This window comes from Misgurnus anguillicaudatus, chromosome 14, assembly GCF_027580225.2.
Source record: "Misgurnus anguillicaudatus chromosome 14, ASM2758022v2, whole genome shotgun sequence".
Taxonomy (NCBI): Eukaryota; Metazoa; Chordata; class Actinopteri; order Cypriniformes; family Cobitidae; genus Misgurnus; species Misgurnus anguillicaudatus.
In genome coordinates, this window is record NC_073350.2 from 28,567,382 (window position 1) to 28,594,716 (window position 27,335).

The 27,335-nt window shown below is 38.6% G+C and overlaps 1 protein-coding gene across 3 annotated transcripts in view; it reads left to right on the forward strand.

Moving 5' to 3' along the window:
* Positions 1-8,701: 8,701 nt before the first annotated feature.
* The window catches only part of slc38a3a (solute carrier family 38 member 3a), a 65,200-nt gene continuing 46,566 nt past the window's right edge, over positions 8,702-27,335 (forward strand). The window contains exon 1 of one of the 3 annotated variants that reach the window (XM_073876195.1): positions 8,702-8,904. The gene's annotated coding sequence lies outside the window, so the exon portion shown is untranslated. The remainder of the gene's footprint in view (positions 8,905-27,335) is intronic. The other 2 variants (XM_073876194.1, XM_073876196.1) reach the window with 2 other exon arrangements.

Genomic DNA, 27,335 nt, shown 5'->3' on the forward strand with positions numbered 1-27,335 from the left:
ACATCCCCTGGTGACCCACTGGAACAGCTTGTGCCTGTGTGGCTCTCGTCTGTAGTTTTAGTGCGCTGGCTTCATTTCAGCAAAAAGACACTATGGGTTTCGCAGTAGGGTGTTGGGATGCTGACACCAGTAGCATGTAGTAAAACTTTCCCTGTATAGCTGCGGATCAACTTGAATGCTTATTCACTGTTTGCTCCATATGTGTTACCTAGGCATTAAACCCACTAATGCGCTTCTAATGCAATGCTCTACAAGCTGAGCTATAGGAACACTGTTCTTTGCAATTTTGTAAAATAAATAGTTGAGTAATGTGTGTGTATTTTTAACAGTGCCTGCCCTAATTATCAGACTTTTTGCAATGTGAATATAGTCAGTATATAGTCGTAGTACCATACTGTGTGATCTCTTATGTACTTACGTTCTTTATCTGCGGGGTGCATGAGTAGTAGTTTTCATTGTCTTGTCCCCAATGACCCTGAAACACAGACAAGAAATGTAATACTTGTACTGTATGAAAGAGCCATGTAGGAGTTATTTAAACAGATAGTTGATCTCCTGCAGCTGTTTGAATGTATAACATCAGAATCTAATAAGCTCTATTAAGCCAACCTCAGAATTCATTTATGGAAGAGAACTTTAATTATCTTTCTAATCATGTTTTACCTGTGGGACATCATGGAGTTTTTCTTTATCCACTCCAGCGTAAAAGACTTTACTTTGCTTTACAGTAAATCTTAATACATGGAGCACTATGATGGCGACTTAAGACACTGTGCCTTTATCCAGGGGTTTTCAAACTTTATGATGCCAAGGACCTCCAAATATAATGAACTTTTGTGAGGGAAAATAAATATTCCTTATATATATATATATATATTTCTTTTATATATATATATATATATATATATATATATATATATATATATATATATATATATATATATATATGAATATTTCTTTTAAATATATATACATATATATATATATGTATGTATATAACAATTTACATATTTTTATAACAAAAATATAATTGGCTACACTATATTTTTTTAGTAACCGCATGGTTCTTGAAAAAGCTTACAAAGTGTTTTGAAGAATCAAAAGTCTATTATTCAAAGATATTGCAGAGTTTTTCAAAGGTTTACTATTAAAAGAGTGATATTCACAAAGTTGAAATTTCTTGACTTAATAACATTTATTAAACTCACCAAATTTCGTGTGTTCTTGTCATTTGTCATGCCTTTTATTATATTTAAGAAATATTTACATTTGTATATTTATGTATAATTTAAGTTATATGTAAATATAAATACTTAATATATAAATATTTATTTTTCTTAAAATTATAAATGCATGTGTGCATATTTATATATACATAATTATTATACACAGTTCACACACATATTTGATGTAAACGAAAACTTTTATTCTGCTATAGATTAATCACAATTATTAATATAAATTAACCATAAAATGTTTTTAAGTTAAAATAGCCCACACTGTTAACCCAGAAATTGTCTTTACTTAAACAATCAAGTAAACATCACTTAATATTTTCTATTTTGAAGCCAAAGCTACATTATAAAAAATTATAAAATTTTTTCTTATTCAGATATAAAATAAATGTAATGTTTCTAAAATACATGCATCCATGTGTGTGTATTTATATATTCAAAATAATTACACACAGTGTACACACATATATTATGCAAACACAAACTTACTTTTATAATCGTGATTAATCTTTTGACAGCCCTAAATGTAACCTTTCATTTCAGAAACCCTGTTTTGAGTATAAAAACAAAGAGCTTTTAGCTTTGCACAAACTGTTGACATTGGAGATTTGTCTTGCTAGCACTTGTTGTGGACTATGAGGTTACTACTGTTCCCATTTTCCCACAGATTTTCCTCCTTTAAATAATTGTTTCTCCCAATAAACCTTTTCCCTCATGTGATGTAAAAAGCCTCCTTTGTTGCTTGGTGCTCTTCTCAGTCTGAGCAACTTTGGATTTCAGTTCATTTCACATTTTAAATTTCAGAGGCTGTGAAGTGAGTCCATGTAATATTTGGCCACTACTGTAACAACATATCTGTAACCAAAAACTGGATATTCATAATTTGAGCTTTAATACATTTGCTTTTAACTCATTTTTAATTCCTTAATTCTTGTGTTTTGCTCTAATGAGTTTTTTTTTTCTGGCAGCACACGTGCTGAATTTGGGTTGAACGAGTTATTCAGATTTAAATCCGGCCATTATCTCATCCAACAGTATTTCTTTTTTAAGCTGTGTCAACATCAGCAGGTTCATATATAGGTTTCCACGAAATACTGTTACCATTCTGTTGTTTTGTACAATTTAAACTGTCTCGAGTTTAATTTTAGGATGTTTTCATGTCTAGTGCCTGTTTGTGTTTATGATAATTCTCTAATCTGGACTTCAGGTTCACATTCGTGCTTCACTTTCTTTTGAATTCCATCCGTACTTCTGGGGCCCCTCGGGGCCTCCTTGTGTCTCCTGGGGCCTCCTCATCATGTCCGAGCCCTAATGGAGAAGCACCTGGCCTGCGCGCGGAATTCCGCACACGGGGTGGAACAATGCTCAGCGGTTCTTTGTTCCCAGTGGAGGATCCGAGCACAGCGGCGCGGGACCTGAGGGGGGAGTGCGGGGGTTCTAGTGGGTGCGAGGGGGGTTCTGCTCTCTGAACTTGCTCTGTGAAAACGATCTCTGAACTTTGATATCCAGAGAAGAACAACAAACATGACGTTTGTAGTATGGCAGATGTCTAATGTTGATAAACCGTTCAAAGACTGATTGTGCTGCTGTACACAGTGTTAGACAATATTTAGAAACACTGCACCTTCTTTTGTGTGATGTCTCTTTACATTAGATCTAAGAGATTTCATGGTCTCTTATCTCATTGCATGTGTTACAGTAACCCTAAATAACATTTAAAATTTCCCATTACAGTTCTTTAAATGTTCGCCTAAAAATGTTTATTTACCTGTCTGTCTATCTAAAAGGAGGGTATTGAGTACACATGTCGGGTCCATAGTGGGGTCAAATATGGACAAAACCTGTAGAGTAGTTATAAATAACCTCAAGGTTGAACCCAACTATGGGTTAAAACAACCTTACATTTTTACAGTGTACCTTTAAAATATGGTCTACTCTGCACCATGATAGATTTTTTTATAAACCAGATAAATGAAGTAAATACCCAATTTATTTAATCCATGTCTGTAACCTTTGGCCTACTATATATACAAAAAATGCTGTTTTTTGGTTTAAACCCAGTCATTAAATTAACGTTTTATTGTTAAATAATGTTTATATTTGTCCCAATAATGGTTTGAAACAACCCCGCATAGGTTAAATTACAACCCAACGTGTTGGGTTCATTCCTTTTTGACCCAACACTGGGTAAAAAAACAGCATTTTTTTGACAGTAGTATACCTTTTTTGGTAGTGTACTAAAAGTTGCGAAATCTCTGTCACTATCTCACACATCCTACCTTCAACCCTTTTGGTGGTTGTTTTGGTTAATCCAAACTGTATACTGTATATTAGTGTGCAGTCTTAATCTTTTGGAAAACTGACCAAAAATATGAATGGGTTTTGAACTCAAGGACATGCTTATCGAAAAACAAATGTCCAGTCTCCTCCCTAACAATAACAAACCAAATCATTATTTCATTATATATACATACAAAATGATAATGGCAGTGCACCTTGAACAAATTTTCACATATTTATGAACAAATCACGAAATTTGATCTGTAATGTAATATAGTTACTGTTAGGTACAAACAGTATTTTTACCATGGTTTGGCAGTAAAACATGGTGCTGTACATTCACTTTATGCATTTGACTGAAACTATTACCCAAAGCAACTTACAGTGCTTAACAATGTATATGTTTTATCAGTGTGTTTGTTTTCTGCTCTGTTTAAAAAGACACAAAGGTTGTCACTGGAGTGGTACCTTTTCTAAAAGTACACTTTTGTACCTAAAATGTACATACTAGTAACCGTTTAGGTTACACATTGGTAATTAAGAGGTGCATACTGGTACCTCAAAGGTACACATTGGTACTTTGAGGGGCCCACTGGTATCTCAAAGGCACACATGGGTACTTTAGAGGTGGTGCCTCAAAGGTACACATTGGTACTTTAGAGGTGCGTACTGGTACCTTAAAGGTACACATTGGTACTTTAGAGGTGGTACCTCAAAGGTACACATTGGTACTTTAGAGGTGCGTACTGGTACCTTAAAGGTACACATTGGTACTTTAGAGGTGGTGCCTCAAAGGTACACATTGGTACTTTAGAGTTGCATACTGGTACCTCGAAGTTACACATTGGTATTTAAAGGTGCGTACTGATACCTCAAAGGTACACATTGGTACGGTGCATACTGATACCTTAAAGGTACACATTGGTACTTTAGAGGTGCATACTGATACCTCAACGGTATACATTGGCAATTTAGAGGTGGTGCCTTAAAGGTACACATTGGTACTTTAGAGGTACATACTGGTACCTCAATGGTACACATTAGTAATTTAGAGGTGGTGCCCCAAAGGTACAAATTGGTACTTTAGAGGTGTGTACTGGTACCTTAAAGGTACACATTGGTACTTTAGAGGTGGTGCCTCAAAGGTACACATTGGTACTTTAAAGGTGCGTACTGGTACCTCAAAGGAACACATTGGTACGGTGCATACTGATACCTTAAAGGTACACATTGGTACTTAAAAGGTGCATACTGCTACCTCAATGGTGCACATTGGTAATTTAGAGGTGGTGCCATAAAGGTACACATTGGTACTTTAGAGGTACATACTGGTACCTCAATGGTACACATTGGTAATTTAGAGGTGGTGCCTCAAAGGTACACATTGGTACTTTAGAGGTACATACTGGTACCTCAATGGTACACATTGGTAATTTAGAGGTGGTGCCTCAAAGGTACACATTGGTACTTTAGAGGTGCATACTGGTACCTCGAAGTTACACATTGGTACTTTAAAGGTGCGTACTGGTACCTCAAAGGTACACATTGGTTTGGTGCATACTGATACCTTAAAGGTACACATTGGTACTTTAGAGGTGCATACTTCTACCTCAACGGTGCACATTGGTAATTTAGAGGTGGTGCCTTAAAGGTACACATTGGTACTTTAGAGGTGCGTACTGGTACATTAAAGGTACACATTGGTACTTTAGAGGTGCATACTGCTACCTCAACGGTGCACATTGGTAATTTAGAGGTGGTGCCTTAAAGGTACACATTGGTACTTTAGAGGTGCGTACTGGTACATTAAAGGTACACATTGGTAATTTAGAGGTACATGTTGGTACCTCAATTTTACACATTGGTACTTTAGAGGTGCATACTGCTACCTCAACGGTGCACATTGGTAATTTAGAGGTGGTGCCTCAAAGGTACACATTGGTACTTTAGAGGTGCATACTGGTACCTTAAAGGTACACATTGATACTTTAGAGGTGGTGTCTCAGAGGTACACATTGGTACTTCCGGAAGACGAAACCGAAATCCTGGCCAGGACGCGTCCGGGAAGAATGGAACGTATGGTCACCCTATGCATACTGGTACCTTAAAGGTACACACTGGTACTTTAAAGGGGCGCACTGGCACCTTAAATGCACACATTGGTACTTTAGAGGTGCATACTGGTACCACAGAGGTACACACTGGTACTTTAAAGGGGCACACTGGTACCTCAAAGGCACACATTGGTACTTTAGAGGTGCATACTGGTACCTCAAAGGTACACATTGGTACTTTAGAGGTGCATACTGGTACCTCAAAGGTACACATTGGTACTTTAGAGGTGCATATTGATACCTTAAAGGTACACATTGGTACTTTAGAGGTACATACTGGTACCTTAAAGGTACACATTGGTACTTTAGAGGTGCCTCAAAGGTACACATTGGTACTTTAGAGGTGCATGCTGGTACCTCGAAGGTACACATTGGTACTTTAGAGGTGCATACTGGTACCTCTAAGGTATACATTGGTACTTTAGAGGTGCATACTGGTACCTCGAAGGTATACATTGGTACTTTAGAGGTTTGTACTGTAACCTCAAAGGTACCATATTAGGACCTTTTTAAAAGGTACCATCCCAGTGACAACTTTTGAACCTTTTATCTGAGAGTGTGAGGACCGAAACCATGACCTTTTTCGCTGCTAAAACACAGTCAGTGCAATCCAGGTTAATCTCCAAATCTAATTATGAGATTAGAAGCATCAAAGTTTGATTTCAATCATTGATTTCATTCTTTGACATGACCTTACTCAGTCAATATAAAAGATATCAAGGGTATATCTTTACAGAATGTTCTTTAAGTGATGTATGTAGATTTTTTTGTAAATCACAAAAAAATGACTTTAGCTGGGATTTCACAGACTGGATAATATATTACCACATAATCCTAATGCTTATGATGTTACGGATTATAATAACTTGCATTGGGTGTCATGGCATTGTTTCAAAGATGAGCAAGAGATTATGCAATTGTTCCAAGATGTGTTTATTATACATTGTATCAACAGTTTTCTGAGAAATATGCCTATTTTTCTCTCCAGAACAATGTGTGCAAAAAAGACCCTATCAGATCCCCATCAGGGCGGGCTGAAAAGACTGACCTTGATTGAGTTTGATTATGATGGTTTATTATCTGTGCTGGGATCAGTTTTCATCATTACAAAAGCTGGTCCAGGCTATAGCAATGACGTTACTGGACGCTCCCATTTTCCCTCAAGCATTAGAGCGCCACATTTGAAGGTTATGTCACATAAAAACAGTCAGGCTGCTGTGCTGAATAACAGAAATTAAATTTACATAACAGATTGGAATTTGCATGAGCCGTGAGTGTTGTGGGCAGGATACAAGGCCTACTTGTGTCGAAATTAATTATGTCACCCTATCAAGAAGCAACCGTTTTAAACAAGCAGAAAGCAAAAATCATACAGATTACATAAAAACATGAAAATTAGTGCTAGTTCACTCTATTATATACATGGCTCTGTGTTTAAACACAAACACCAAAAATAACTTCAATCATTTGTTTCTACTTTTTGCTAGAAATTCCATTGGATTTTTCATCTCTGTTTAGGCTGATTATGAATTCCCATACAGTAATTCCTAGAAGTGAGGAGGTTGTTAAGGGTATCAGTATATTTGGGGTCATGCTGTACAGAGGTACACGGTGGCCCCTTTAACTTTCCCCTAAAGGCAGTCCAAAGATCCTCACTGCTGTGCTACATGCGTGACATGAACACAGCTGTAGAGACGCACCTGGGACTAGTACAGCAGGGCTCAGTGGTTGGGGATATGCCTTTGCCTTTAAGATCCAGCTCCCCATAGACACGACACTGTGTGACATCTACACTCAATATTAAACCAGTCTTTGAAGTCATTGAATTGTTGAGGCTTTATAGTTATTGTATATGTGGCCACATGCCGGATATATGATTAGGGTCTAACATTTCCTTCATGAATCGGGCCATACATTACATTGCATTAAATTTTTTCTGATGAACACAAACAAAGATATTTTGAGAAATGTTTGTAACCAAACCATTTGTGGACCCCACTCCATAGTTGGAAAAAAGACTACTATGAAGTAAATGGGGTCCACGAACGGTTTGGTTACAAACATTTCTCAAAATATCTTCCTTTGTGTTCATCAGAATAAAGACATTCATGCAGGTTTGTAACAACATGAGAGTGAGTAAATGATGACAGAATGTTCATTTTTGGGTGAACTATCCTATTAATGGATCCTACAGTATAATGAACTGTGCATGGATCCAAATTAACCAGTTTCCCTCCATGAGTTGAAGAGGAAAATACAGTGACACATTTAGTGGGCACATTCACAGAAATATTCTTAAAAATATTGCAATAATAATAAGTGTGCAAAAAAATCAGAATGTAGGCTACATGATAATTACCTTTCCTTGAATATTAAACTGGTATTTTATTTATATCTTAATAGAATTTAGTTAATAATACATTTGTTGAACACATTCACAGATAAAAAGTATTGGTAGCCTATAAAATATGTGAGATTCCTAGAATAACTCCACAAAGACTTGATTTTTGTGTTAGCAGGTCGCTGCGTGCGTCCGCGTGCAACATGCTGCTTCCCACGCAGGACGCAGCCACGTGATTAAATGTCTCGTATGTCTCCATTAATCTACAAAGATGATCAAATAAATCGCGTTCAAGTAATTCACACATGACGGACCGCAATTATTTCAGTCTAGTTATTAACAGCCTATTTAAAACCGTTTAGAATGCATGCAGACGTAATATTTAATCAATCGATAATGCTTTGCACCCCAGTAGTCATAAATTCATACATGCTAATATTTGTAGTGCCATTAAATAATATTGTAATGCCATTAAAATATTAATATATGAGGCTCGCAGTCGTGTTATTAAATAAACATCTGAGAGTACGATGCACGGTTTAATAATTTCTCTCGAGCGCAACACTCCATCATCAACTCACTGGCAGGTGCGCGTTCGCGGTTTGACGTCACGATCAGCCCTTTCTTGACGGTCAGCCAATCAAATGCGAGCGGCGATATGTGTATTACGTATTTCTGTAAAGTGATTTGATTGGTCACTCCCCGGTCTAGACAATCGGAGGCGGGGAAACTGAAGGGTAGTGCAGCCCACAACCGTCAAAAACGACTAGCGGGGACCCAGTGAATGAGAATAACGGCGGCAATTTATAGAGGAAGGTCCACGTATCCTCATCGTCAGGTTTCTATTTGTTATTTTACACGTGTTCTGACGTAAACTTCACAAAATAAGCAGAGAGCATCATTTGGAGAACATTTCTCACTGAACATCTATTCGGTAAGACTGACTGGTTTTTAATATTGAAATGTTAGTCAGTTGTGATGTAAAACGTAGTCTTAAGTCTTTAAACTAAGGTGGTTTATGTACCTACTCTTATAGGACAGCTATAAAACTGTTATGACAGAAATAATTCACGTTTATTATACTGTAACGTTTATGTTCTGTATTTTTTTCATTTACACGTTGGTTAATTGCTAGGTTTATCAGACTAGCCCTGTTTAAATACTTTCTGTCGCTTAGTAACAGCAGAAAGTTTCCCTACGTTTAATGTCCGTGTCTAAAATCCTAGTGTGGTGGCTATCTAACGTTAGGCAGCATTTTAGGGGATCGGGGTAACGTGCAGCTTTTCATGTCATGATAAGCGCCTGCAGATGGAAAATTTGTAGTCAGCTGAGTTTGTGTGTGCGCGCACGTGTGTGAGACGCGCACGCGCCTGCAGGTGTGATGCGCGAAAACGTTGCACGTGCCTCTGATGCCCCAGATGCTGTCCAAGTAGCCCACTCAGTTTTAAGAGACAGCCAATGTCAAATAATATTTATACGAATACACGCGTGTATAGAGTCCAAGTCATGTGAACAGAGCTTGTAAAGGTTTCTCTTTCTGTACTGTTAATAAAAAAAAAAAACATAATAAAATTGCCTTTATACCAAATTATAAGGAAATATAGAGTGGAAAATAGCTTAAAAAATGATTTTTAATAAATAAATAAATAACACAGACAGATCAGACCAATGACTCTGGGTTGCCTTCTAAAGGAATTTATGGATAGAGATTCCATTGCAATCAAGCTAGTTGGAAGAATTGATGTAAAGGTTTGCCATGTGACAGCATAAATAACAGGTCACTGGTGTTCAAATGGGTATGAATGGACAGGAGTCACTTGTGCTTCTCTGTGCACCTGTGCCTTTGTGTAGCATCACCCTAAAGCTCTTAGGTAACAGAAGAGACTTTGCAGAAGTGACCTAGGTGAAGCAGAAATAGATTGAAAGGGTTGTTGACTGCCTTAGTGTAGTGTGTTTGCACTTAAGAGCGCGTCTGGTGGTTGATAGGGTAAATTAAGGCTCAGAAGGTACTGTGCTTAAGCCAGTGATTATGTGGAGAAGAGTGGAAGCATGATTTCCGTCTCTCTTGCGTTTTCTTCAGGTTTATCCATCCGCAGGGGGTGGTTGAAGAGCATGATAATAATGTCTTGACTTCAAAAGAATTGATTTCCCCCAAATGCTGTCTTTTCAAATCCACCTCTTATTAGATGTCTGAGGCTTGTTCATGTTCAGACAGAATAAATCTTGTGTCGCAGCTGTCTGGAGCAGGGTTTTACTTTGATAGACCCTGAATAAAATAAACTCAAAAATCTTAATTTTTCCAATAACACTTTATAATTGCTTTCTTTAAAAACGTTAACATAAGCAAAATATAATGTTTAAAACATCATTACACTATAAAAAATTAGCCGTAATTATGTAGCTGGTTGCCAGTAACTTACTGTAAAAGGTAAAGACTGAAAATGTTTCATGTTCATTTAACTTTGAACAACCTGTTGCCAGTAAATAACATAAATGTAAAATCTACAGAAAGTTACTGCAACCTGCCGCCAGTAATACTGTAATTTCTACAGACTTTTTTACAGTGTAGTTACAAAATTAGATATTCATTCTACTGTTTGTTTTGTATATCTTCAACCATCAGGGACCCTGCAGGTGAATCCACAGGGGTCCATGGCCCCTTGGTTGAAACCCTTAGGTCTTGAGTAATATCACTGGTCAAGATATGAATATATTTGGTAAATTCGTACTCTTTCTTTTTTAAAAAACAACCAGAACATACCCTTAGGACATTTAACCACCAATAGAGTTCAGAAATATTTTAAAGGCAGCGCAACAGGAAAAGCTTCAACAAAGGGTATTTATTGTTAAGGCATTGTAATTTTACAACATTTTTGGGATAGCTCTTTTAATGCAGAATTTAATTTTGATGTGACCTGTAGTCACATAATAATAATTAGAAGTGGTACATTAGTACATATTTGAACCAACATAACTTTTGAATTAGATTGCATGCAGTTGGTGTTTTACTATGAAAAGCAAACATGAATTATTTACACTCGTTTTAATATGCACAAAAATATTGCACATTCATTATTACAGAAAAGTTAGGATTTGATTAAAAGGCATGCTTGAATCAAGATGATGGTGATAGATTAGTCTGTTAAACATGAATGAGATGATATTTGTTTGAGATCTTTTATTTGTTGAATAGAAATTTGTCTGTCTGAAACCTTGTTCATGCAAACACACACAAAGTTGTAATCACAAATTGCATAACCTTGAGTAATGGAAAAGTCTAGATTCCTGTTCAAATTAATTTATGAGTGCTGCTCCTGTAATTACTGAATAGACTAGAATAGAGAGAGAGAGAGAGAGAGAGAGAGAGAGAGAGAGAGAGAGAAAGAGGAGATTAATCACAGATAAAGTACTGCTGTTAACATTGATCCTTTTTAAACCACTATAAATGTGTTCAGATGTGTCGGATGTCAGTATAAAGCGTGTGTCTTTCTTGAGTGGGTTGAAAACACAGACATCTGTTACTATTTAGTGTAAGTACTTGTGTGAAGTCTCATTATAGATATGGGTTATATAGATATTTATGTGTTCACACTTTTTATTCAAAATGTGAATCACCGTTGTGCATAAGGTGTACTGGTGTATTTTGTTTTGCTGTCTTGTTGAATTGTTTGTAATTGCGTAATTTCATTGCAATTGAAATGTACTTTTATCTCAGGTTTGAGGTAATCTAATCACATGATAATTATTTGTCCATTTGCTGTACAGAGAGGTTTGCTTGTAGATTAGTTTAATCACTTTTATGCTTTTTTTTTGGAGTTGAGCCATGTTGGCGGGTTGAGGATTGTCAACACATTCGTACTTACAGCATGATACAGATATTACAGGAAAATTAGATCCAATTCTTTTTCTGATCTGCTAAATGTGAATCAATTGGCTTTGTTCAAACCAGCTGGTAAGGACAGATTTGGCAGAAAATCACATACAGTGCAAATGCAATGCAATGGTTTACACAGTATTGATTTTTAAATCACAGTGGATTTAGTTTCTTACACTAAGAATGTTGCAGTAGGGTTTAATTCATTTTAAACTAATTTGATAAATGGTTTAATTAAATTGTGCTTCACTAGCTATGTTTCCATCCACCTATTTTTATGCACATTTTGGAGTATCGTATAAAAAAAGCTGGATGCAAACGCCAAGATGTGCATAAATTCTAAGAATGTCCATAAAACATATGTGCTCAATTGAGTCGGATACATTTCTTATCCAATACGAAAATGTTTGTAAAATAAGATGGAAACACTTTAATCGAAAAAATCCATATCATGTGCATCAAAAAAGTCACATGACTTTGCACGTTGGATGACATAACTGGACTGGACTAGTTTACATAACTTATTGCACAGCATCTAAAATGGGACTTTGGAAATTCTGAATCATCTCAATGGTTCAGTAATATTACTTTACAGGTCTGTCTTACCTGACTGTCAACTCAAACAGCAAGAATTAGGGATGTCAATTTATGCAATTTCCAATATTCGCTGACTGTTTAAATTAACAATCAATCAATCAATCAATCAATCGAATAATCGTTCACTGTAATAGTGCAATAAGCCTTTAAAGGCGAGGTGCATGATCTCTGAAAGCCAATGTTGACATTTGAAATCACCTAAACAAACACGCCCCGACCTCAATAGAGACAGAGCGCAACGCGTCATAACCTGAAAACCACGCCCACCGTGGGGGAAAATAATCTATCCTTCTCCATTGACTTTGTATTGCGAGAGGCTGCCTCCTTGTTATTTCTGGCTTATAACAAAAACAGAATAATGTCTAAAAGCTGCTGTGTGACAGGGTGTCAAGTTTTTATAAGCTGCCGACCCCAAAAAACGATCGTTTAAAGACAAAAAAAGTGGAAAACAGGTATCTTTCCATAGTACTACTATTAGTAGAACTGCGCCCACTAGAGGGAAACGTAGTCGGCGATCACCTTTTTTCTCCTTAAAAACTAGGTTTTACGGCTCGACAGGTTATAAAAACAAATTTTTGGGTTTTTTGGCTTGTTAGCTGTACACTTTGTCACACAGCAGCTTTTAGGCATTATTCTGTTTTTTGTTATAAGCCAGAAATGACAAGGAGGCGGCCTCTCGCAATACAAAGTCAATGGAGACGGTTGGATTGTTTCCCCCACGGTGGGCGTGGTTTTCAGATTAGCATAACTGTGCTCTGTCTCTATAGAATCTGGACCTTCTTTTGATAGACCCGCCCCACACATACGCAACCCAGGCAATGATGCCGATTTAGACATGCCCCTTATTGCTTATTGGTTACGAGTGTTTTGGTTCTCAGCCCTTTTCCAAAGTGTTTTTCAAAAATCATGCACCCTGCCTTTAAGTGTGCATAAAAACAGCAGCTTCCTCATGCAAATATACATATTTTTGTCTAATTAACATCCTAGTGGGATTGTAAAATGAGTCAATGTTGTTGGTGTTTTGATAAAATCATCCATTTAAACTTATCTCGTAATGAAATATAATCACTAATAGACACTGTGTATAACTCTGCCTCACAACAGTCGCATGTATTGGGCCCTATAAAGCCATTTTATTTTTTCCAAACTCTGTTTTATTTTTTCTAAAATTCAGTGTTTTCCATTTTATTATTCTCAAATTCTGTGTTTTCATGTTTCTGGATTCTAGTTTTAATTATCAACAATAAATCGAAGATTCCCTAGAAGGAATCCACATCCGAAAGCGGATAACAGGTGTATAGTGTTAAGTCTGCGTGCTCTGGAGTGATTAGACACGAATTGTTAAAAATCAGTGGCGTTACGCTTTTCTTACTGATATTTAGCATCAGTTTATCAGGAAGTGACGCTTTTATTCTCTTTAGCTCACTGGACGAAAACGCTACTTTATTTGCAAATTTTTAATGCGATATTCCAATTATGCACACAAGTTCAATACGCAACTTTGGGTGGAAACATAGCTAATTACAATGGCATTGTTTTCTAAAAGTGTGCTGCGAGTCAATAAACCATTGTCTCTCAAGACTCTCATGACCAGTAGTGTTATTGTCAAAAAGGAAATGAATGCCTTTTATGCTTTGTCTGAAGATCTTGACTTTCATTGGGTGTCTCTTGATGACATTCGCTAAGCTTTGGCTTCTGATTGGTCACTTGGGTTTATCAGAGGAGTCGTCAGTATATAGATTTGCCATCTGGTCATGGTGATGTCCTCTCACATTGTTATTCTATAACCCACGTGACTCAGAGTGAACAACAGAGGGTAACCCTTTGTTCAGCTCACACAAGATGGGCCGGCGTGAACACTGGCACAGAATGGTGTTTGATCGGCTGACCTGAGCGAGCCACCCTTTTTTTTATTGTTGCCATTGACATGCCAACATGTGGAGGCTTTCCTTATCTGCAGACCGCCTGACCAACACAACACTGCCTCAGTGTTCTTCTCTACGCTCACTCCACAATCACTTCCTAACAGAGATACCAACCACGAAAATGGCTTTAGCTGGGTTTTCACAGTCAGGGTCCCAAATGTTTGAATACCTTTTTGGTGCCAGTGTATGATGATGGGGTTAGAAACTGAGATTCACACATTGCATTACAGCTAGCTGCATTCTCACATCAGTTTTGTGTTTGCTTGCGATTTATCATAGAGTTTGTGAGCTATAATGCAGTCAGGCTGCATAATTTAATGGCTGCTATATGTGTATCTCTATTATCCTGTCATGCTGTTCTAATGCCATCATCTTGTGGCATCACCATTCATGTGACAGCTTGCCAACACATCGCTTTAACTTTCCCTACTTGTCTCTGATATTTATTCATTAATTTTTTTATTTACTGCTAAGTAAAGCACTTATCGCTCCTATTAGTCAGGCTTTTTAATCTGTCACTTCTCTTCTGGAGGAGACTTTATTCTTCACACTCGATTATCATCCAAAATATTTTAACAATAAAGCCCTTCAGAAGCTTACTGTTGTTCTTTCTTATCAGTTTTTGCCCCTGCTATAGCTGTTAATGGATATTGTATATGAAGTGTGAAAAGAGCTTAATAGCTACTGGAGATAAAGAGCTACATTGTAAAACTATTTCATGGGATTTTATTATATGTAAAAACTATCTGTTCTTTTAACATTGTTCCAAATCCTGTTAAGCTTCTTTGCTGTCTACCTAGGCATTCACCTTCAATGGCAGCACTGGGTTATTTTCAACCCAGCATTGGGTTTAAAAGGCATCAGCTCAGTGGCGGTGTTTCACGAAACATTGGGTATGGCATAATTTTCCTTTCGACGTTAGCCTGACGTTGCCATACTCAATTCTAGTCAGAATTTGAGTCTGATACCGCTCCATTGAGCTATAATTATGAGGCGTGTCTCAACCGAAAAATGCCTCTGCACTCAATTGGATAGACCTACGACCAATCAGAGCAACGGAGTGTGTGACGTATGATGAAATTACGTCTTTGCAGCCTGACCGAACTGCTAGTTATTTCGGTACAATGACACTAACATTGTGATTATACTGAGTTAGCGAACGTACATCAACACCTATTATGTTTACAACATTTCGTTTATATCACAACATTAAGTATTTACTAAGTCATAGAGTAAGACTATCTCTTACCATTTGTACGTTAGGTGAACTTCATCCACGACGATACCCATTACGTTTGCTTGAAAATATTGGAGCCTAGCATGTCCCTCCACTTTTCAGCAACCACGATTCCGGGCTTCCGAAAAGAAGCTGGCAACGACCGCTAATTATATCCATCTCGTCGTGCACGCTGAGTTGCATCACCGTGATAACGTTAGCCATTTCAGTTGCGACCAACTTTTGCCGAATAGGAAGGACGGCAAAAACATCAACAAATGCCCTGCTCGCGGTTCTCTGTTCCTCTTTTAAAATCAATGCTCTGTCGATATCTTTTAGAACAGACTCAATGTCAGAATCCATTCTGAACTCTACAGCGGCAGCCATTCAACACACGCGCTCTTTGGTGACGTGGTTCATTACGTTACTGTTGATTATCTGTCCATCATCGTATAAAGCCCGCCCTGACAATTTGATTGGTTCGACCAGCATTTGTCCTAGCATAGTAGCTCCTCAACGCAGAAACCCCAGACCCATCTTCCCGTTTACAAAATCTTGTGGGCGGGGCTAAGATCGGCTGGCACCCAGGCTATTTCGACGTACAAGAAGGACTTTAAAAAAACAGATCCATAAAAATATAAATAAAATGTGTATTCTACCAACATGTTCAAACTCCACCATACTAAAATAATGCATGGACATTCACATCCAGGTTGTTTAAAATGCTTTTCAAAGTCTGTAATTTTTAACTAAGTGCAACTTCAGCATATACTTAAACAAGATAATATCAACACAAACATTTTGCTATGTATACTTTGACTATCTCTCCATAGCCAAATGTTTTCATGTCAAAATTCTAAGTAAAACAGAGCTAAATGGAAAAACAGGTCTTACCTTATGTTGTCGTGCAGTTTATAATGCACAAGTAGCATATTAAGCAATGTGTGCAAATAATACAATTAACTGCGACTGCTCTACAATTCCCATTGGAATTGTAAGAACATGTTTATTTTTCCACAGTGAAAATATCATATTACTTCTGGAAATGTATACTAGGGATGCTCCGATCAGGATTTTTGGAGCCGATATCGATTACCGTTTTGTTGTCTTCGTTCACACATATAAATTATCACTATTAGTAATGTACCAATGTTCAGATATTTTCTACTAAAAATATTTAAAATTATTTTTAATGAGCATCACCATAGCCTGCTAATTTCTGCTGTTTTGTTTAAATGCTAGCGTATGGTGACTAGCAGCGACTAGCGGTAGCAGAGCAACGCAAACTCATTGATTCCAATGGAAGCTTGGCGACTTCTGGTGACACGAGCGACAGTGACCATTGGCGACTGGATGGGGTGTGTCCGGTTGCGCGACAAAGTTGAGAAAAGTTTAACTTCATGCAAATTATTGGCGACTTCGGGAGTAACAAATGAGTAACGTCTACTCCGGTAACTGACAAGAGACGGATTTGAAATCAATGAGATTGCGTCGCTCTGCTACTGCTAGTCGCTGGTAGTCTGAATACAGCTTAATTTGAAACAGACAAGCGACACACTGCGACAAAGTCACTTACCCCTCAGTCACATTAGCTACAAGAGACAAAGCGGCAGGCTACCATTCATTTTCAGTGGGAGTGGCCGTTTGCCAGCGAAAAGCGACGAGCTCGCCGCTGCGCCGAGCAAGGCGGGGCCAAAATAGACAAGAAGGCTATTTTATGCAAATGCTAAGCGATGCAACAAAGCGACTGCCAATCGGATTGAAGGGGCAGCGTGACGTAGGTCAGTGGCTCAAATCAAAGAAAATGATTTTAAGATGGCGGAAAATGCGTATTTCTGTATATATCTGATAAGTTTGGCATTTTATCTCATATATTTTGTTACTTTTAACGATAAATAAATACTTTTAAATCCAAAAACATCGTTCTTGTAACTTAACAATACCTCTGAAATGACTTTTGATACCGCTTTTAGATACTAGCAAAGGAACGTCGCAAGTGCATGCCGCTCAGTGTCGCTCACTTTTGTAGCTAATGTGACTCTAGGGTTATAATGTGAATGTACCTATACTCCATACGCCATACGGCAACGTCGCCCCTGGATAAGCCCAGCCCCTTGCGTTGTAATTAATCGTTTTAACCCATTGTTGGGTAAAATATAAACAATTTCTGGGTTAATGTAACCCAATGGCTGGCTCGTTCCTTTTTGACTCATAGACTGTAAAAAAAGATGGACGACGCCTGTTCGCTCTCTTCCATTGGTGAAAAGTGAAGCCACCAGTGTCCCGATATGGCGCTGACATCTTGGGTCTTGAGTCTGCGCAATAGCGATTTCGGGACCAGTCATGCGCAGTAGTGAGCAGGAAGGGAAGCCGCGAAGTCAAAACTCCGCCCTCACTCTCGTAGAATGCGCATATCACACGATATCACAGCTGTCAATCATGATGTGACACCACCGTTTTTATATCATTAAATAATTAAAAACAAACAATTGAATTTACACCAGCGTGATAAAAACTACAATAAATGACATAAACCAGCTTCGGAAAAAAGATAATTGAAGTTTAATTATATTGTTTATTTTGTCTCAAGTCATATTGAATAACACGGGGAGGCTGGGTTTATAACCTATACTGGGACCAGTCACTGGGGGGCGATCGAGACGTTTTGGCTTCACTTTTCAGGGCTTGTGCGGCACGTTTGTTTTGACCCAATATTGTGTTGAAAAACGAATTTCCTTATTGGATGAATTCTTTTAATAAATAATTTCATTTTCTTTATATTTGCCCTCCAGTTTTAAGTCTTCATAAGTGTAAAGGTGGTGTTTGCTGTGGTAAACTGAATTATCACTGTCATTGAGTAATGTTGCATAATTAACCTTTTTATTATTATACTGTACATTTCCCTGGCTCTCACCATGACCGCATGCTGTCTGTGTTTGCTCATATGTGCATGTGTGTTAAATCCCTATTGTAGGTTTGTAGTGGTGTGTTTTACCTGGGCTGTGTGTGTGCTGTTAACTCCACTACCTGTGGTGATCCCAGTGTGGCAACCTGAGCTGCCCTGACAGGATGTGGAGTGCAAGCCTATAAATAAATCACATTTGTAGTGAGTCACTTTGCCACTAGACTGTAACAGTTTGGATGTGGAGTAAAGATGGGGAAAAAAAGAACAGGAATACGAGGCTACGGTAAACCTCATCATAATATACAGTATAATCCATAGACTGAATCGCCTTGTCTGCTAAAGCTCAAAGCATGATGTCACTGACACTTTCTCTCACAAATATTAAAATAAATTCATCCCTTTGAGATGGGGAAGAGAACCCTCCACATACCGTAGGCCTTGTGCTGCCCGTGGCGTGCCTCACTCTCATTTACACACAGACAAATGTTAACTTCTAATTTAAATCTCTTAAAACTTGCTGTATACAGTAAAAGGTATTTTCAGCCTTGACGTACTTACTTGCGTCTTGCTTATGCATTCACTCCCCACACAGCTGTCTGTTTTATCCACATGCAGTAACCTTGAAAGAACGTTTGCACTTCACATTGTGATGCTACAGTAGCTCTACACCTCTCTACTTGTCAGATGATTGAGAATTCTGTGCTATTTTCGACAGCTGGTTTTATCCTGAGAATTATACGCACTGATACAATGTATAACTTGAAAGCATCAAATGCATAAATGTAAAATATAATTTTAAAAGCTTTTTTTGCAGAATTTTGCTATTTGATTGGTTTGTTACCAAAGTCTTTTAAAGGGCTCATAGCATGAAAATCTGACTTTTTCCAGGTTTAAGTGCTATAATTGGGTCCCCAGTGCTTCTATCAACCTAGAAAACGTGAAAAAGAACAACCCAGCAACTTTATTTTGGTAAACCATTCTCTGCAAGCATGTGAAAAATCTGCACTAAACAACCAGAGCTCTGCCATTTAGTGCAGAGAGATAGAAAAAATTCAAATAATTGACAGCAAAATTGAGTTTCAATTTTAACAAACCACCATCATGGCGATGAGTGTTTGCATTTCATCATCTCATTTGAATTTAAAAGTACACACCCAAAAATGTCAAATTTTTGCTTGCATCTATAAAGTGGCAATTTTAACATGTTACGTCCACCTAGCTCGACTCTAGTGACAGCAATGGCTACCATCACTCAAGTGGCCACGCCCTTAATTATGCAGAACTTTAAGGCATAACAGGGTGTCCCGCAGAAAATTTGTTAGTTAAGGTGGTAGGGTTGGGCGAGTGGGCGGGGAAGAGGCGTGGCAATCAAAGGTGCGGGGCGTATGCGTCATGATAAAAATTAAAATATTTTTATTTAAAACACTCAAATTAAACTTCATTTTGAAAAACTATGACAGGAAATGAACAGATACTAGATTATTAATTAATTAAATATTTTTAACAGATACCTCTAATGGGAATAGCTGCGTGATGAAGTGAAACTAAATGGTTAATAAACACAAACTGAAGCAGATGTTGTAGAACGTCTGGCGAACGATGATAGATGACACAAAAATGGTAAACACTGATTATTTTCCTCTATTAATTCCATTATCTTAAAGGAGTGTAACTACTGTAGCATGTAAATAATGCACATAAATAAAGTGAGCAAGAGCGCTCAACAATTATATCTAATCAACAGGCCCGTGCAACCTAGCTAGCAGGTTACTCAAACAACAAAATCACCAGCTAACTTACTTTCAATTGACAAGAACTATAGACGAATACAATAACGGGCTTAAATAACCCCAAAACATAAGTCCACTTACAGTTCTCGTGGACACGCGTTTTATCAACTGGCTATCCTCCAGAAATGACGGACCAAGTCTTTATCTCATTTCGGCCGTGTGGCGCGCGTGCACGCTCGCGGTGTAAAGCGCGTCCGCGCTCGCTGTTCTCCGTGATGTTTTATCAACTGGCAAGTTATCCTCCAGACAGTGATGGTCCGGACCACGTCTATCTCATTTCGGCCGTGTGGCTCGCGGTGTGAAGCGCGTACGCGCTATTCTCCAAGATGCAATTTAGTTAAGGCGGTAGGGTTTCCAAGCTTAGGCGGGCCGCCTGAACTGAAATGTGCTGCGGGAAACACTGCATAATATAATTTAAACGAATGAGTTACAAAAAAATTCAACCCCCTCACAGTTGTCTTGAAGGGCAAAATTAGCTATATAGATTTAATCACTTTTTGTACCAGGCTGTAAACGTATATTTTTCCACTCTAAAGATGAGCATTTAACATGGGAGTCTATGGGAATTGACTAACTTTTGGAACTAGCCTCTAGTGGTCAGTCGATGAATTGCAGTTTTAATCACTTCCGTATTGGCTTTATCAGAGAGATCGGATACATTAAATACAGATTACTCTCTACTATTTTGAATCTGAATGACTGTCGAGCACATCTGAAAGTGAGTAACTTGTGGGTCATTGCTGTCTCGAGACACAAACTCTTTTAAATGACTCAGTCAGATTTGGTGTACTGATTTAACTTGTTTACTGAAAAGAAACGGTTCAAAATAATGATTCGTTCACAAACCAGATAAGTTTTGAAACTTATATGGTACTTACATAACCCCTAGACCTCAATTATCATGAATAAAGCCATGTAATTACTTTTTAAGGAAATTCAAATTGTGAGCAAAGGTGAGCCAAAACATACGCTACACTTGCTTCATAAATGAGTAAAACCCTGAACCTTTTCTTGAAAATTGACAGAATACAAGAATATAATCTGGGATTATAATCCGGATGGAGAGTGCAGACAGGAGAACGATCACATGCCATCTAGCACTTTCAAATCCTCCATTAGTTAATTAAAGACCAGAGGACTTTCACTGTGCAGTTAGCTTAAATATTACAGTACAGGTTTAATGAAGTGTATAGCAGAGGTGCGTGAGTGACTGCCAGGTACACACAGATGCTATGACTGTACGTAATGAAACAGCAGGGATCATTTAGCTGAGTCTTAGAAACGCAGGATGCCAAATCACGTACACAACGCACGCACATGTGTAAGCCAACAAGCAAACATTCCTCTGCTGTGTAAACCACTGGATCAAGTGACGTCCCAGTGCAGCTCTGCCCACGTCACTGATGCTGTGAAGTTGCATCAGCTGTCTCATTTCTCTTGCCAGCATGTGGGAAAGACAGATTTGATGCTCTCTGTCTGTATCTGTTTCAGTTGGTAAGATCAATTCAGTTGGATTAGTAAATAAGATTCTGCGTTATTTGGATACCGAGCTGATTTTACCCACTCTGTCTGTTTGCATAAGTTTGGTCTGTCTTACCCTGTCCCCACATTTACAAATGTTCCCAGGAGAGAGCCAATAGAGGTCTAGTATGCAGTGAGGTTGGTCATTACTGGATGCTGAGCTGCAAGCAAAGAAAAAAATGCAGAAAGCACCTTTAAGTGCACCAACAGCAGATGCGTCAAGTATAAACCATGTGAGAGAGAAGTAGTGCAAAAATCTATTTGGGTGGACCATTTTGATTTTGTGGCGTGCCTAGGGCTGTGCAATTAATCGTATTTCAATTTCGCTTTGTGTTATAAATCCAGCAGGTCATGAGCAGCTGTGCTCTCTTACTCTCTCTCTCTCTCTCTCTCTCTCTCTCTCTCTCTCTCTCTCACACACACACACACACACACACACACACATGTGCACGCGCTTTTGCATCTGTCTAAAGTCCAAACACAAAGTAGTAATCCTTATGTATTTGTAAAGTTTTATGCTGTTCAAGCAAGCTGATGCGAACTATCCCTCTTGTTTAAAATACAATCAGTTGTACCTTGGCGCCTCTCTCTCTCTCGCATGTGTTGCATCTGTAGGTAGTAATCAGGCCCGGTGTGGGTTATCAAGAGAACCGTGAGAATTCCTTGTGGGCCGCTTCACTTTTGGGCTGGTCGAGTTTTTTCTTTTACATTTGTCACATTATTGAGTCTATCTTCTCTTAAATAATACTACACACATTCCGCATTTTGACACCGCAGCGCACAGCCTCTTCATGGGTTGTACCATATGAGTGAGTTCCCCCCTCCCATAGAGTTGGTTCGGTCCACCAAAGCATGTCTTTTCCAAAACGTTTCTCAGGTAGGCTGGGCTGGGCCGGCCCGACCGTAACAGTGTGCGTTTTAGGGAGGATGGGAGGGAGGATGGGAGGGAGGATGGGTTGTAGAAAGAGGCCAGGAGGGGCTGTAAAAGCCAGGTTGAAGAAAAGAAAGACATTGGAGGAGGTTGCTGCCAAATGTGCCAAGCTTATCGATTTATTTTCAAGTGGACAAACACAAGTAGCGACAGGTAAAGAGAGATATGCCTAGTAATGATTAGCATTAGCAACTTAATTATTCGGCTAATACCGTTGTCTACCTATTCACAAGCAAAATATAAATTTAATCAAAATATTAGCCGTTTGTGTATCACCCAATGCATGCAGATTCATAGACTATATTATGCAGTTTAATCTTGATAACAAAACTTAAGCTTGACTTTTTATTTTAATTTTAATTACTAATTATTTTTATATGAATAATTATGAATAAGTATATTATTATTTAATTTATATTTAACCTTTACATTATTTGTTGAACCATGGTATTGTAAAAACTACACAAAAGTAAGTGCTGAACTGTTGCTTCATTTACCCAATTTGACAAAAGTGCTCATTTGGATTTCCACCATGGAAAAAGTGGGCCGGTCTTGGGCCTGAAACTTCCAGGCTGAAAAGTGGCCCCACTCTGGCCCTGGTAGTAATCCTGTTTATGTTTTAAAGACACACTTTGCAGTTATTTTACCTTAATATAACAGCTTCAAAGTTATTTCAGTGGTAAACAAAGTCATGAAGGGCGAATCATCCTTCTGTTGAAGCTTGGGGAGGACGCTGCTAGCAAAACCACCAATGCAAGCTTGAGAGAACCGCCCTTGACAAATCTCGCGAGAATCACGACTTGCTTTACGGCAACGACGTCACACACGTTCGGCTTGTTCGACTTCGTGTGGCGCTGCAAGAACCGATCGCCGGATGACGTCAAAGTACCGCGAGAATGATTCGAGACGGCACTTTGACGTCATCCGGCTGTCCGTTCTGGCAGCGCTGCATGAAGTCGATCAAGCCTATAACAACAACTGCACGCGCAAATTTGAGACGTGAGGCTTAACGATTTAAAAGTTAAGAGAGCGCATTCGGAAGAGAGTAGAAAAAGGAAAAGAGAATCTGACCACGTTAGAAACCGGACAAGAGTCCCACTCGGTCAGGTTTATACTCGGCGTGAGCTAAAAGACAGCACTGGATGGGATGCTGATCTGGCGATCTTGTTGATGGACTAGTAAGGAAATCTCTCATTTGTAAACTTGTTTGCGGTCTATGTTGTATGTTGTTGCGCTTGCTTGTAGTATGTCATTATCATGACAACAGTTATCTCACATAATTATCAGGACATAAATAAGCCTAGAGGTTGTAAATAGTGTCAACATGCACAATTTGCAAACTATTATGATAAATAGCAATAATCATGTATAGTGACATTATAACGAACAATGTTATGAAATAATGCAACGTACACAATTAACTTTGTCATGGCATTTTGTAATGTTTACTTGTGATTTAGCTGCAATCATGTAAAAACGTTATAAGCTAGCAAACGCGGTACTTTATTTTTATATGCACTCTACACTTGGAATAAACTTCTTATTATCCTATTAACATCATCTGTAGTTAAGTAGACTATGCAGTAGCCTAATATTTGTATGAAATTGTGAAACATTACCTTGTCAATATCTTCGGAGTACTAGAGTGGGAAATTACGACAGTTGCAAGTATTCTCCAGCGACTTTAGGGGTCGCTGTTTGACAAAAACGCCGACAATGCATAGAGCGGCTTTAAGTTATATGCATTTCAAGCGATTGTAAGCAAAACTATACCTCGTGAATTGTGTTCTGCTGGACCGATGTGTTTAAAAGGCACTTCTGAAGGCGCCACTGCTTGACACGTGTAGCCTTCTGGAACAACACTAAACAAATGCATTGAATTGTATGTTTCTGTTATGTGGTGTAGGAGAAACCCAAGTGCAGACAGAGGTGGATATAAACTAAAGACCTTTATTGTACAATAAACAGAAAACAAAACCCACGAGGGGGCAAAACAACATAAACAAGATACTAAATGAACACTAAACTAGACAGGACACAGGACTAAACTATGACACTTAACAATAAACTAGACCAAACACTTAATATATAACACTAGGCAAGACTGCTAAACAAAGTACTCACATGAACTTGGAAACAATGCACAAGCACAGGACAACAAACACAAGGATCTTAAATAGAGGACAACTAATGAGGGCAACAGGTGACAGGAGTTAAACAATGAAGATGAGAACAAGGGAGCGGGGTAAAAGAGACAAGACACAGGGAACACGTGGTCCAGTAAACCAATACTGAGACCACGTGAACCCACACAAAACATGGGTCTGTCATGATTCTGCCACAAGACTAGATTAAACAAAGGACAAGATGGCAGAACCATGACAGTTTCATTAAGTAATCGTGTTAAATAGTCGGGATTATGATTTTTACCCAAATATTCAGGATTATGATTTTTCCCATAATCGAGCAGCACTGATGAATCACTGGCATCTACATTGGGAGACAGGACGCAAGCCATCTACAGATCCAAACATAATTAAGGGTAAAGGAACACACCAACTTTTTGGGACTTTAGCTTATTCGCCCTATCCCCCAGAGTTACAGTAGATAAGTCCATACCAGTGGCAGCTCGTGACCTGCTCATCCGAGGGGCCAGTGTTGTGCCTGAACAAGTTCATGAACTCGTTCATATTTTGGGCGAATGTGAATTGAACGTACTGTATTACTACCTGATGAACATTACTGTGAACTCATTCATTCTGTGTTTGTGAATGGCACGTTCTCTCAGTTTAACGTCGTTCAATAGGGTGCCAGATTTCTATAGAGTCTTCCAGGCGAAAACCCGGCTAAAACACACTGTAAACAGGCCTAATGTGTATCGGAAAAATCACCCAATTTGGCAACACCAGCCATCAGTGTTTCACGGCTGCATGAGTCATCAAAACAAAAAGCAGCATGGAGGTGACGCAGCTCTGGACGCTGCCGAAATACCTGCCGTGCTGTCACATAGTTTAACAATAAATAACATTATATTTGTCCTAAATCGTTAACCATTAACATTGGCTGCTAACGCATATTCTGGATCTTGAAATAGACTCTGACTAAGCTCACGGTATTTAACGTGCACATGCGTTAATGTAGAAAGTAAACTTTCTCAACACTGCGAGGGGCGCTAATTCAAAATAAGTGTTCAGAGTGTCATGTGTGTTGCTTGCGTTTTCAAAATATGTGTTTGTTGCGTCATGTAAACCATTTGCATCACGTGTTTTGTCAAAATAGGTGCCTGTTGCACACGCGTCAGAACCGTTTATGATAAAGGAGACGCTCACGTTCACAAAATACACGCAAGACACGCATTTAACAGTAAACTCTGATTACGCATGAGATTATGGGAGTATCTGGCAAACGCGAGTGTCTCTTTTATCATAAACCCTTTAGACGCGTCTGCAGCAGGTACTTATTTTGACAAGACACGTGATGCACACAGGATCTCTCGATGCGCAGAATACATATTTTGAAAAAAGGAACCACACACATGACGGGCTACATACATGTTGTGACAAACTCCGCATTCTCTTTCTCTCACAATCTCTCTCTTTCTCTCTCTCATTTTACAGTGAATCTCTTGCTGTAATCCAGTCTATTTCTTCCCATTTCTTTCACACTTGTGTTTTCTCAGAGGATGATGTTGAATTCTGTGACAGAGAGGGATGAATCAGGCTTAATAACAGTTATTTATAGGGACTTTAAACACATTCGTAGGCTGGTTTAATGAACATTGATGCACCATTGCAGCTCTTCTAATAAGTGCCTTTCACCAAAACAGTAGGCAAAATCAGCTGCTGACTTATTACGCCGCAATGATTGTCATGCTCTGTATATGTGACCGCTTGATGTCATGCCGAAAAATGGATGTACAGATATAATTTTTTGAGGGAAACAGTTACACCAATAGGAAAGTGCTTTTATGAATTATAGCACAGGCACTGTAGTGGTGCATGGTTTGTGGGTTTAACTAAAAATACTATGTGAAGTTTATCTGTGAATAAACTTTTCATTATTCAAGAGACTTACACTATGACCCAGTTGGCAGAAAACGGTCACTTGAGCTGCCAGACATCAGCGAAGAATGAAAACAAATTTTGTGTTTTTGCTTAAAGTCATCTGTTTTGGCTTTTATGCATTAGTATATGCAACAGCAGTGTTGTCGTTGACCCCATTGGCTCCGCCCATTTCCACCAGCCAACCCCGTGCAACCATCTCTTTGTTATGCGCAGACTACTGTCTGTCTGGTTAGCAAAATGCATCAATGACAGAGTGGTTCTCCATTTAGCTTTTTGGCTATAGCATCTCTTTTGGCTATAGGTCTGCTTTCCATTTTATGAGCCTGTCCTAAATTTAAGGTTCACTGTTTTTTCAATTAGGTCCCGATGAATTACCTTTTCAGCCCTTCGAGTGCCCCGGCGAGTTTGGGCCCCACTGGTATAATGACGCTTGGCACAATCACCCTTCTGTTTCTCCAGTCCTGTTCCCAGGAAACCACACAGCATGCACAATTGCGTACCATGCTTTGCTGCCCAACCGCATTTCTCTGGCCGTAGCTGTG